The following is a 13,271-nucleotide window of genomic DNA, read 5'->3' on the forward strand; positions in this document are numbered from 1 at the left end:
TTGGGGGCTCTGCCTTGCTGGGCAGGCTGCCCCTCCACCTCCCTGGCTCCCTCCCACCAGTCCATGTAGTGCGCACCGCCTCTCCGTTCTTCCTACCCTCTTGTGTGGGCCTCTTGTCTATGCTTGGCTCCATAGAGTATGTTCTGCTCGTCTTCTGGTGGTTTTCTGGGTTATTTAGGCAGATGTGGGTGGAATCTAAGGGATCAGCAGGGCGAGGTGAGCCCAGTGTCCTCCTACGCCACATCTTCTCCTTAATTATACTGTATTTTGAAGTAATTGTTCAGTCATACAAAATTCAGAAACTACTGATTAATTGAGATAATATGAAGTACTTTTCACCTGGATAATGTCTAATTTAAAGGGTCTGTCTAATTGATGACAAGCCTTCTATCCATTAGACATTTATTAACAAATTACTTTGTGGAAGATATGCAAGAAAGATAAATTTAAAGGGCTTAAAGAAACTTTAAACCTGGAATTATTATTCTGGAGACAGTGATAACTAACAACAAAAAAAAGAATTGTTCAAAAATTCCTACAGCAGGTAAAAATGATGAATTTTATTACTCAGCTTTGCTGAAGTAACAAATAACCCCACAACCTCAGTGGCTTACAATATCAAATAACTTTTTCATATTACTTGTCTGCTGCATCTCTGATCTACATATTGTCTTGTTATGTTGCCCAGGCTGAAGGAGCAGTTCTTTTGGGACTATGCCATTTTCATGGAAGAAGGAAAAATACAAAAAGAAAACAAAACAAAAACAAAAAAACAAACAAAAAACCCCACAAAAAACACAAAACAAAAAAAATGATAGAAGCTAGCTATGCCCATTAACCCCACTGCAGAGACGTGACATAAATCATACCCTCTCACATTCCACTGGCCAAAACTGGTTACAGAGTCTAATCCAAAATCAAAGGGACAGGGATAAAAATTCTGCCTACAGATCACACAGAAAGTCCAACGGTAATGAATGGAGATTTAAGGGAGAGGATTGCTGTAAACAATAAAGCAATCTGTTCCCATAGGATTCTGTGTAGGATTTAGGAAGCATCTCCTTATGAATAGCACCTCTTCATGCTTATTTTTCCTTTCTATAATTAGTTAATTCTTTATTTGTAGTATATTGACAAGTTTACTGGACCCACAGCAGAGTAAACTCATTAGTTCTGAAAGAATAGGGACTAACTTCACACCTTATGCAGGGAAAATTTTATGAACTTCATAAACATTCTCTTTTTCCTCAGCAGTATAAGACTGATTGAAATAAATGAAATCACCACTGAATGAAAATATTTTAATTATAAATGCTTGATTAGTAAAAACATATGATAATTATGAACACTGGAGACAATAGGGAGGGTGAATTAAAGCCTTCCCCCAAAATGAAGCATGTTGGAAGCTTGATCATATAACACATATCTGGTGTGCTTTAAAAAGAGAAACAACTAAAATGTATGCTTTTAAGCAGAAAAAAAAGTGTAAATCTGCCAAGAATTTCAGAAGCAATATTAAACTGGTAGAGGCAAACAGGAAAGAAAAAATACGCTACACATTTAACAAAGTCTGTTGTTTAGAACATTATGGTCTTCCTGCTGTTATATTTGCTAAAGGGCATAGAACTATTATTAAGTAGAAGCCAAAAATCACAGCGCAGGCTAAATGGAGCATATTACTGTGAGTAAATATTTGAGACAATGAATTTAATATTAGCTGCTGTTGAACAGGAACAAACTTCAATGCCAGTTATGGATCTGACCACATGCTTGTCATAAGAGTTCTAGTTATCTCATCTGACATCCCAGGGAGAAAATAGAAAGGGCTGGCAACAATGAAACAAAACTGTGTCATGCAAACTAAGAAATTATTTCCTTAAAATTCATGCACCCATGGGAAAAATTATTATTATTTTTAACAAATAGCCACACAAGAAAATTTTATATACTGCATTTAGTCTCACATATTTTATATAATAACAGATGCCGAGAATAAATGCCATCCAAACCAAGTAAAAATGTAAGACATTTTTGCTATTCAAAACATTTCCTGAAATCATGCTAGACTTGCCAGGTCTCGCTTTAGAATGTCTGCCACACACAGAGTTCTCTATAAAATATTCGGAGCAACTACTTAAGGGCCAGTTCCAGGTGATGCCCCACAGGATAATAATAGATTCTGAGCATGAGATTCAAGGACATCCAACTTATAGGAAACAATAACCAAAAGATGAGAGCCAGGTAATATTGAGAAAACAAGTCATTGGAAGGTAAAGATGAAAATCCATGATATGGTAACATGTGAGAGTGGCCATGATGTTCCCTGTAAAGACAACATTATGAGGGAGCAGAAACTTTGACTAGGCAAAAAAACCTACTGGTAAAGAGAGATGGCAGCAAAAGTGAAAACAGAAGCAGATTTCAGAACAGGGACTAGAGGAAGAGTTAGAGGAAAACAATCGCAAGAAATGTTTAGGTTCCAATTCTATTGCCAGGGTGCTTATATATTACAAAAAAAAAAAAAAAAAACACCCAAAAAACAAAAACAAAACCAAAAAAACAAAAAACAAACAAAAAAACAAACAAAAAACCACCTTTTACCAGGAACTTCCATGAATATCATCCTTATAAAACCTAAAGACTCCAAATAATATATATGGCTTATATTTTGACTTTTTCTTTCTAAATTATGATCAATGCAAATTCAGTTACAGAATGACTTTCAATTACTAAGTAAATGCAAAAGCAAATAAAACATAGAAATCATATATGGCAATCATATTGTTTATTATGGTATTAATCATGAATGCTAAAACTATATTTTATATAGTATAAGATAAAGCAAATAGAGAACTCAATGATGAGCAAATATTATTAAGAACTAGAATATTCAACATGAGAGAAAGGAGATACAGATATAAGTTCAGTAAGAATATGTAAAAACTCTGTAGTTCAAATTTGAATTAAATCAATCAGTATGAATCAGGAGACAGAGGTGAATCTATTAAAAGAGATTAAATAAACATATCAATTAATTTCAATGGGCTCTATTTGGATCCTGTTTCAAATGCACTCTTAAAAAATAAGACTATTTGAAAAAAAAACAAAAAAAAGAATAAGGCTATTTGAGAAGTGTGGATCCTGACTGAATATTTGGTGTTATTTAAAAAGTGTGGCTAAATATTCTTGGTGTGATAGTAATATTGTGATTTTTCACTCTCTCTCTCTCTCTCTCTCTCAAAATAAATAAATAAACTTAAAAAAAAGTAAAATATCTCTAGATAAATGATATACTGTCAGGATTTGTTTCAAAAGACTTAGTAGGTAGAATAGGGAGAAGTTCAGAAGAAATATTAATGGTAATAAATTGATAACTGTTGAAGCCAGGTGATGCATATGTGGAAATTTATTACACTAGTTTTTCTACCTTTTATTGATATTTGAATTTTTTTATTTAAAACATTGTTGGAATAATAAATTGCCAGAAAATGACAGGAATGGAACATATTTAAAAGCTTTTTAAAAACAGGAAGTGTCCTGTGAAGACAGCACCAAATGAAATTAAAACGTTCATGCCTACTCATAGTAATAAACAAATAATTCATAAAAGGATGGAAAATTATGGTCTTATTAATCCACAACTTTGCGTAAATTATACCAACAACACCATTTGCACATCCACTGAGAACTTGCTATGGGCTCAGCTGTGTTGCACTCTAGACTCATGTCGAAAAGGCAGACCAGAACATTAACTCCCTATGAAGGCTGCATTCTTGGGTTTATGGAGCTTTCCCATCCCAACCATCACAAAGTGGCCCCGTGCAAAGTGACTGGCATATAGTAGACATTCTGTAAGAGCTTATTAGATGAATTAATTAAGGAAAGAATAAATTGCTCAAATAAATATCACACTAACATTTCTTTGTGAATTACCGTATTTGCAATTTGTTTTACAAATGTACGCGTTGTGAATTCAGTTATAAGGAGTCTGATTCTATTGAACCAAAACAAAACACAGTGATTATCGCATTGGTTTGCTAAAACCTTCTCTAAAGGAAATTTTATTTTAATTAAAATAGTCACCTACTGTGTATAGTAGGCTATGAAAGATACAAGATTTGATGTATTGTTAAAAATAATACTTTATGTTTGCATTTTACACAGGAAATCAAAATTATATAAGGCAGTTCATGATACTTTTGCTAGAAAGGTACACACTGTTACATTATAGAGAATAAACAAAATTATTGCAACGAGCCAACAATGTCAAAAATCAGACCTTAACTATCCAATATCTAATTTAACAGTCAGCCAACCTCTTCACTACCCCCTCTTTGTCATTAATAACTCAACAAAAATGTATTGAGCACCCAAAATGAGTTCATTGTGTTAGTGAAGCAGTAAGCAAAACATAATCCTGTCTCTTGAAACATTCCTACTAGTCTGCTGAGTCAGAAAAGGAATGTTTGTATATGTATATACGTACATATATGTATATGTATACATGTACATATATGTATATATGTATATATATGAATAGACAGACGGATGGATGGATACAGGCATCCATGCATGATTATATTTATTGTTTACTTCAAGTTAGCCTGTTTATAAACTACAGTGATATTCCTTCAATGACCCATAAATATATATGTGGGAAAACATTGAAAGCCTGTCTCAAATAACTAAAAATACTAATATCTTTTAAAGTTTATCAGCAGCAGAAATGCAGTGTTAACTTGACTCAAACACTAAATTTTAAATATAATAAACACTAAACTATGAATATAATTTGATGGAAGCAGAATGCATTATTTACTATCTGCCCTATGGATATTATCTACCATTTGTCTCCTACATTGATACCAGGTTAACTTTATAATAGCTAGAAGATTCTTTTTGTGAGATTGAGGGTTATACTAATAGTCTTCTCTATCTTTGTACAATCTTGTTAAGGAAGACACATCAGAAGAAAAAATGAGAGTTAATGGTGATAGCTGGAGTCATATTCACCTTATTACAAATACCTTCAAAATTTTAGGAAAATGCAATGAGTAATAGAAAATAATTATTTGACAAATCATAGGTAAAAACAGATTAATAACTTGAATTATGGATATTCTGTACTAGAAAAAGAAAGATCTAATAAAATATTTGAAGATGTTAACCCAGCAACTGTGTTAAAAATCTTTTTAGGGGCGCCTGGGTGGCGCAGTCAGTTAAGCGTCCGACTTTAGCCAGGTCACGATCTCGCGGTTCGTGAGTTCGAGCCCCGCGTGGGGCTCTGGGCTGATGGCTCAGAGCCTGGAGCCTGTTTCCGATTCTGTGTCTCCCTCTCTCTCTCTGCCCCTCCCCCGTTCATGCTCTGTCTCTCTCTGTCCCAAAAATAAATAAAAAACGTTGAAAAAAAAATAAAAAAAAATCTTTTTAGGGGCGCCTGGGTGGCTCAGTCGGTTGAGCGCCCGACTTTGGCTCAGGTCATGATCTCCCAGTGTGTGAGTTTGAGCCCCGCGTCGGGCTCTGTGCTGACAGCTCGGAGCCTGGAGCCTGCTTCGAATTCTGTGTCTCCCTCTCTCTCCGCCCCTCCCCTGCTCATGCTCTGTCTCTCTCTGTCTCAAAAATAAATAAAAACATTTAAAAAAATTAAAAAAAAATCTTTTTAGACTAAACATGAGAAATAGCTCTCTATATTACATCATACAGTTAGGAACATGCTAAATGGAATTATTAATATACTTTTCTTTTGGGGTAGCTAATAACATTTATTAGGGGGAGTTGCCACAGGCTGCCAATCCCAGAAACACTTCCTCTCCAATAAAGTAAACAATAACTAAGCACTGGAAAGAATCCATCTAGTTACTAAAGTGTGATATAATTATATAATATCATGACAACATTTTACTTAAGATATAGAAGAATTTTTGTATCTCAAATAAAAATAAAGCTAACTTTTCATTTCAAACTGAATAAAATCTGCTACTGAATTACGCTATTTAAAACAAGGTTAGGGGCACCTGGCTGGCTCAGTCAGTAGAGCATGCGACTCTTGATCTCGGAGTTCTAAGTTCAAGTCCCATTCTGGGTGCAGAGATTACTTAATAAAATAAAATAAAATCTTTAAAACAAGGTCAAAATCACAAACCAAATTATAATTATATAAAGAGTGAATAGTAATATGGGTTTTGCAGTTGACTGTAGTAAACCTTGCTGCACAAAGATTATTCAGTTCTTATAATAATATATCATTTCTGAAAAGATCATGTGTATCCTGGAATCCATGGAGTTAAATTTAAAATATGTCAATACTGTACCAAAATGTGATGAGACATCAAGGAGACTTTCGGGTCTGACCAATGCACTAGACTAAAGACATGAATCAGGGGACTCTAGTAAGAATCTCATTTATGACATCCCTGTCCTCATCCAAAGTCATATGATCCCAAACTAGAAAGTCAGTTGTTTCTAAATTAAAGAGGGGAAAAAAAGAGATTGTTTCTTATCTGAAAAAAGTACTCCTGCCATTTAAACTGAATACAGCAATAAGACTTTGATCAAAAAATACATATGTGTATATACCTTAATTAATCTATCTAATGTATTCATTGACTCCTTTAATCAAAGAAAATGATGTAAATATATTTCAAGGGTACTCTTTCAAAAGCTGACTCTAAATGTGAATATTTTTTGAGCTATAAGTATCTGTCAGATACTGCTCTGTGCTATATTTATATAGCTTTACTTAATTAGACAGAAGGAAAAGAGGAGAAAACAGAGGACACTCGAAAGCAGCAGCAGCCTTCTTCTTGTGTTTGATTCATTCCTTGACAAGTCGGTTTAGTTACTGAATCAGCTGTTTTGCCAGTTTTTTCCTTAGTTATCTTTGGAAACTTCATATTTCATGTCTTCTCTTCCTCATATTTTGTGTCATTCTTTTACCTGTACATATTCTATACTTCAGTCAATCTAGATTATTTCTATTTCTAATTCAATTCAACAAAATTTTATTGACATTAAGTCATTCTGATACATGTAAACCATAGGTCATGTATTCAAGAATTTTATAGACTCCTAACTCTATGGTATTATGCTAGAAATATCTTTTGGGGTATGAAAGAGAGTATTTGATCTACCCTGACTTCTTGAAGAAAATGATCCCTGAATGAAAATTGGTTGGAAAAATAGAAGAGTACCTTGTGACTGATAAAGAGAGAGCATATCAGGCATATGAAAATTTCTTGAAAGCCTCAGGCAGATATCCAGGATTGATATGATGACACTCTGAAACCAAACTTAGATTTTTTTTTAAATGATAAGTATAACAGTCCCTTTCAGTCCCTTTCAGAAGTTCACACTGCAGTCAAGTACATAACTAAATGCAATTCAAGGTCTGAAATTTTCTAATCCCAGATATCCTTATGGCTGACTCCCTCAATTTTTTTTTTCAGATCTCTTCTCAGAGATTCCTTCCTTAACCGGAATTATAACAGCCCCAAATCCTGACTATGATTTATATTTCTTTCTATAATTCTTTACTACTTGATATAACATATACTTATTCATTTAATTTTTGTTCTCTGCATCCTACCACTAGAATACAAGGTTTGTGAGAGCAGGAAATTTGTCTAGAGAAGTGCTTGACTTGTATTTAAATGCTCAACATTTTTTTTTTTAATGATGCATGAACAAATGCTAGTCTTCACAGCAAAAACACTTCAGGCTTTCCAAATCCATGTTCCAAATCAGCATTGGCTAGTGTTCTCATAGATATCCCTCTTCCCTGCTAATATACCCTTCACTCTTTACATATTGCTTCTGTTAATAAATCCTCTACCCTCTCATATATCCATGGAAACACATTCCATCTCCACCATACCCTACATATTTTTAGTTCTCCAGGCCTGATGATTCTTACTCCAGAACATCTCCTAGATCTTTATTACTTATATCCATTCCCTCTGGTGCTATGCTGCTGAAGGCTCCAACCATCTCTCAGCAATAGACTTTCTCTGTAATTTTTTTTTTAATTAAAAAAATTGTTTTTACTCTTTATTTTTTCAGAAAGAGAGAGAGACAGACAGACAGACAGCGTACGAGTTGGGGAGGAGCAGAGAAAGAGGGAGACACAGTGTCTGAAGCAGGCTCCAGGCTCTGAGCTGTCAGCACAGAGCCCCACACGGCTCGGGCTCAAGAACCGTGAGATCATGACCTGAGCAGAAGTCGGACGCTTAACCAACTGAGCTACCCAGGCATCCCTGTAATTTTTTTTTAATTTAACTAATTTAAGAACTTTCTGCCAATGTTGCTTGTTCTAATCTCCCATGCCTCTTGTCCATTCTTCTTTCTGTACCAGGAAGTATCTTCCTAGAGTAAAATTCATACCATGTCACTTTTTCTAATGATTTGTGCTAGACCATAAAAAATACCAAAACTCCTCACACTTTTTAGATTTAGTGAATGTCTCAATATACATTTTAGCAAAGTTAATAATAAGAAATATATAAGTAATTTCCTTCTTTCAGCTAATAAAATGTATATGTAAAATATTAGTTTCCTGCCTAGTATCTCCTAAACTCTCGGTAAAGGCCACTTTCCCCTTCTCCATGATAAAATTTGGTGTCACGTTTCTAGATTTTGCTTCTTAAGACTTAGCTTAAATACTCATCATCTTGCAAAACTTAAAGCATCTTATTAACTTCAACATTAACTTCATCTTAAATGAATCAACATAGTCATACTGTTTGAGTCAGTCTTTCTGTATATTAAAAATTCCCAGCTCATATGTAACCTGCTTAGTTCTCAGCAGACAGGAATTTGTTAGCTTATATAGATGAAATGTCCAATGAACAAGAAAAGCTGGAACAAAAAGTTAAATATTCACTTTTCTCCTCTCTCCCTCTGTCCCTCTCTTCATCCAGACTTGTGTCATGATCTTTCTAAATCAGTCACTATAGCTATGGCCCTCTCATTGACTGAGCCTGAGTTATGGTTTCTATTCCTAGAGCCCAGGGCTAGAGTGAGCCCCATCCAAAACAAAGGGACCTGGAGTAAGTGAAGAAATGAGTCACCCCAAGAGGGTGACTTGGTATAAGAATTACAGATGTCCACTACATTTATTAAACCTGAATGGTGTCTGACATATGCAATTTTTCTTCTTGAACTGGGGTGGAACCCAATTTTATTTGTTTTATTATTTGCTGCTTGAAGGTTGGTCTCTAACATATTCCTGTTTTTTTATCCTCAGCACATAACACAGTGAATAGCACTTAAGAGTACTCTTAACGTCTATTGAGTTTAAATAAATTTTTCATATTGTCTTTATGCACATTTACTCATTTGTTTATCAGAAGAAATCTGAAAAAAAATGGCAATGACATGCTTATTTCACAGACACAGTGTAGAGAGGTGTCTTTCTCACACATCAAAAACACAGCATAATCAACTCTAAAACCAAGAATTTCTCAGTACTCTTTCAATTTCACACTCCACAATGCCACTGCATGACAAATCATTATGTATGACACTTTTCCTTAAAAGTAGCACAGATTGTGTGATGAGATGACACTGAGTTCGAGTTTTGCCCCCTGAAAATGTTCTGATACTGTGACCGTAAGAGATTTATTAACTCTCCTAACTGGAGTATCCTCATTTGTAAGTAGGGATAAGATCAGCACACATCTTAAAGTTTGTTTGGGGCAATAAAAATAGATCATGGAAATTTGCACTGTTTCTAGCACAAAGATGACATTCCTTCAAGTGATTTCACTAGCACTGAAATTACCACCACCATCACCACAACCCCTGCTAGTGCTACGATGACTACTAATCTTGTTGATGTGTACGGCTGGACATGAAAACTATGCACCAGTAATTAGCATCATGTTATTTCCCAAAACAAAATCAAAATTGTTTTGGCTTTCATCATTTCACTATAGCAGAGCAAGACTGCTCAGCCATTTTTAAAGGGGTGCCCCCCACCCCCCACCACTCTGCAACCTAATTAGGAGCTCTGAGATCCTGACAGCTTTAGATTTTGTTGTCTATTATTAATCACAATCAATGCTTCCAATTTACTATGAATTTACCTTTAAGAAGAAATAAAACAAAATTATTCTAAAAGAATTCAATATTCATATAGTTTTAATAGTAGCAGCCTTTGCCATCATATGTGTAGAAGTTATTGTTTCCCATTAGATACTGAGTTCGCCTTGGCTTTGCTGTTGCTCCCCAGACCTTCACATTGGCTCCCTCTCCCTCTATTCTTGTCTCCGTGAAAGAATTTCTTGATTACCCTATCTGATATAGATTTTTTTAAATTTTTTTATGTTTATTTATTTTTGAGAGAGAGATAGAGCACAAACAGAGGCAGACAGAGAGGGAGACATAGAATCCAAAGTAGGCTCCAGGCTCTGAGCTGTCAGCACAGAGCCTGATGTGGGGCTCAAACCCACGAACTAGGAGATCATGACCTGAGCTGAAGTCGATGCTTAACCAACTGAGCTACCCAGGAACCCTGATATAGCTTTTTCTGTCTTCCCATACACTATTTAATTTTTCAACCTAACAATATTACCTGATTGTACATTATTGTTTGTTTATAGTGTACCCTCCCATCTTCCCACTAGATACCAGCTCCAAGAGAAACATTATGCCTTGTTCATTTCTGTGTCTCCAGTGGCCAGAAGAGTGCTTGGCACATGGTAGATTCTCAATAAATTTTGTTCCTTTAGGTGAATAGCCTTTCAAATGGTTAACTCCTTGTTACACATCATATTTCTCATAACGGACAATTATACCTGTTACTATTAATGTGCAGCGTCAATTATTTAGTCTAAGAAACCAGTATTGACCATGTTATGTGGAATTGTATAACCATTGTATGACCATTATAATGTATTTCTTTTTTTTAAATAAAACTTCCTAAGCCCATTATAAAATGAGCAATGTTGTTAAATTAAAAAAAAAAAAAAGAATTGGTAATCTTTACAGGAGAATCAAAAGTATTCAAGCATATAAATCACTATATAGCTCTTATCAAATCATATCTACTGTTTCAAGGTGACTTTATGCCATTGGTACTTAAGTGTTTCCCACTGTATTTGAGCTAATCAGAATATAGTCATCATTTATATTATGGGTAATTAATAAATAGAGTAGAATATGTTGGAGGACTCACCAAATTATTAATTTCAGACTAACAAACTCAAAGAAAGGGCACTTGGAAAAAAATGGAACAGATATTTTCCCTATAAACTGAAATAATGGAAAAATAACATTATTATAATATCATACATTTAAATTAATTTAAAACATAATTTGGTTTAAGTTTGTTCCTAATATTTTTCCTATGAGAATTTGAAACTTTTAAAAATAAGACTATACCTAAAATGATCAAAGGGAAAAAATATCCCCAAATTTCATTTTCTCAAGTGATTTAATAATATAATTTAAGGTTGACATAACTTGTCACAGTATATTACAATATTCACTCATTTTTGAAGTAAACATTGTATGTCAGAATCTGTTTTATACCTCAACAAATAGTACTTAGTGCTCACAAGAATATTAAACAAAACAAAGTCTTTACTCTTCTCAATACCAACGAAAGAAACTCAGAGATTAAGGATTTTTTAAACCAAAATATATTAAAAAATTAATATTATTTTAGCAAATAAGTATTAGAATTACGGTGGCAGTTTAACAACCTCCTAGCCATATTTTTTACTTATATATTTAAGTAGGAAAGAAAGTATGAAGTAAATTCAGTATTGTGTATCACTCATGTATTGTTTTAAAATAGCTTGGCCAAGAGAACAAAAAAAATATATTATGTAGATGGTATCAGGAAGGAAATATTCTCTACCTTGTGAATTCTCTTTCTGCCTTCAATTCAACACAGGGAAGTAAACAACCAGAAGACACTTCACCTCAGGCCCATCGAAAGCACGGAGTTCCATGACAAATGGCTTTAAATTGCATTTAAAACAAGATGGAGTATAAATAAGTGCATGCATACAAAATCCATATAAAAGTCCCTCAAAATCCTGTGGCTTTGAACACTGTGGAATTTTTACTCTTTAGTAATAATTTCTTATTTTCATACATACATCTTACATGTAGCTTATTTTATTTTCCATATAAAACAGTAACATTATGTATTCTATCAGGGCAATTTTTTTCATGTTATTGAAACCAACTATTAACACTATAACACTGCAACATTATTAACAAAGTAGCCTAGGGTGGCTGGGTGGCTCATTTGGTTAAGCACCCAACTCTTGGTTTAGGCCCAGGTCATGATCTCTCAGTTCCTGAGTTCCAGCCCTGCATTGGGCTCCGCACTGGCTGTGCAGAGCCTGCTTGGGATTTTCTCTCTCTCTCTCTTTCTCTCTCTCTTTCTTGCTCTGCCCCTCCTGCACTCATGCTGTCTCTCTCTCAAAATAAATAAAAATAAAACTTAAAAAAATGTTTAAAAACAAAACAAACCAAAAACAAACAAAAAACAAAAAAAAACAAAAAACAAAAAACAAAGTAGACTATTGTGGCATAATACCATAAAATATTTTTTTAATGGCAATATAATTAAGTCTTGAATTTACAAAGCAATATGTACTTCTATATTCATTAGTATTATTAGTATTTTTCAACTGTCCTAAATCTCAAACTGACTTTTATGTATTTGTCAATGTTTATGCTATCCATGTCCTTTTGGTTAAGTTTTTAAACTGCAAAAGTGCTCAAACTGAACAGTAAATGTGAAAATAAACAAACAACCCTTTCTTCCACTATAAGAAAAATATTCATAAATGCTATCTATAGGGCATTTTTCTCTGGTAACAGTTGCTTCCCATGGTTATATATCAGTTAATAGTCCTTTTCTGCTTATGCCAGAAAAGGCATTTAAATAATACTGAGAAGAACTCTAATATCTTCAAAAATTTTTTAAACTTGTAAAAATGACAATATTCACATGAGCTTTCATGTTTCAAGTGTATTATAACAACAACTTGTGTGTAATTTATATGTTTAATTTTTCGTTGTAATGGAAACAAATATCTGAACACTTCACCCAAATGAAAACTGGTAGGCTCAGGTCTAATTTATTTTGCCATATATTTTATTACAGAAATGCAACAGAAAGGCTTTTTTTTTTTTATACACAAGAATCACTTTTCATTAATATTCTATGCAAAGAGAAGAAAGTTAGCTAAACCAGAAAGAACCATCAAGCAGATGAAGTGGGATTATATTTCAGTTAATGAAAAAGGAGTTAA

The 13,271-nt window shown here is 33.9% G+C and overlaps 1 protein-coding gene across 5 annotated transcripts in view; it reads right to left on the reverse strand.

Annotated features, from left to right (window-relative positions):
- Window positions 1-13,271, reverse strand: part of CCSER1 (coiled-coil serine rich protein 1) — a 1,258,994-nt gene that overhangs the window by 185,607 nt on the left and 1,060,116 nt on the right. The window lies entirely within an intron of this gene.

The sequence above is a fragment of the Acinonyx jubatus genome, chromosome B1, assembly GCF_027475565.1.
Source record: "Acinonyx jubatus isolate Ajub_Pintada_27869175 chromosome B1, VMU_Ajub_asm_v1.0, whole genome shotgun sequence".
In the NCBI taxonomy this organism is placed as follows: domain Eukaryota; kingdom Metazoa; phylum Chordata; class Mammalia; order Carnivora; family Felidae; genus Acinonyx; species Acinonyx jubatus.